A 1,098-nucleotide genomic window follows, 5' to 3' on the forward strand; every position below is an offset into this window, starting at 1 on the left:
TCAGAAATAGATAAATGATGAGCTCTTTTATTCAATATCCTGCATAACAAATCAATAAGCATTACACACTAAGACTCGGGAGCAGGCAGGGGTCGCACTGGTTGGAGTTGGTGAGGTTCAGTAAGAGCAAACATATCTACGGGAAAATAAGTTTCAGTCTGCCCACAGTCCTGTCATAACGTTATGCCCAGAGCAAAACCTATTAGGACCATAGTCCCAAGCCTTGGCTTATAAAGCTATAATAAAATAACGATAGCCTGGCCAAAGCCAAGTGTCATAACGGCCAGTAAAACATGATATGCAGGACAGCAGTCCTACCTCAAGTCGTTGAAAACAGCAGCTGGTGTGTGTATTGTCCACTGTGGTCATATAGTTTGTCCATGGATGTTAAACTATCGGAATGTAACAAGTACACATCTGGGAGGGGTTTTCAAAATACGACTAACGGTACCATAATAAAAGTATCGACAGAGACGCTTCGTTTTACAGGCCCGCTATTTTCTAATAATAAGGTTTACAGCTGATTTTGATTGTTTGTTTATTAATAATTTGAAAACGTATTCTTCATTTATGCCGAGTTGAATGGTTGTTTGTCGACACGTTTAATATTTTGCGTGTGAAGTTCACCTGTTGTCTGTGAATAAAAGCTTCAGGTGTGCCGTCCCCCGTGCCCCGACACCACTGTCTTAACAGTGAACTTACTGAATAGCCATTATCCCAATATAAATTCACCAAAATTATACATAAGCATAGTTTTTTTTACAAAACAAGTGCTGCAGTACAATCAGCAGATGGTCATTAATGTTTGAAGTGATTTTAATTTAAGTACGAGCTGAATATTTTTCCGATAAAAATTCCACCAAATGATGAAAAAACATATTTTCCTAACTAAGTGTAGTAAGTATTGTAATGTAACCAGCAGACGGCCATTGATTGTGAAGTAATTTTTGTAACACTAGGTAAGAGTAAAGTTACTGAATATTTTTGTTTTAGGCCCATCTCTTTTCAGTGTCGTACTTTGTAGATGGTCCCTGCGCACTCGCCTCGCAACCGGCTGCGCATTGAGACCATTTGGAACAGAGGATGGTTCATTTTCTT

The 1,098-nt window shown here is 38.9% G+C and overlaps 1 protein-coding gene across 2 annotated transcripts in view; it reads right to left on the reverse strand.

Moving 5' to 3' along the window:
• The window catches only part of LOC109958363 (hydroxylysine kinase-like), a 12,289-nt gene extending 11,844 nt beyond the window's left edge, over nt 1–445 (reverse strand). Inside the window, exon 1 of one of the 2 annotated variants that reach the window (XM_020596917.1) lies at nt 319–445. The gene's annotated coding sequence lies outside the window, so the exon portion shown is untranslated. The remainder of the gene's footprint in view (nt 1–318) is intronic. The other variant, XM_020596920.1, reaches the window with a different exon arrangement.
• Between the last annotated feature and the right edge of the window lie 653 nt (nt 446–1,098).

The sequence above is a fragment of the Monopterus albus genome, unplaced genomic scaffold, assembly GCF_001952655.1.
Source record: "Monopterus albus unplaced genomic scaffold, M_albus_1.0 scaffold31.1, whole genome shotgun sequence".
Lineage (NCBI taxonomy): Eukaryota > Metazoa > Chordata > Actinopteri > Synbranchiformes > Synbranchidae > Monopterus > Monopterus albus.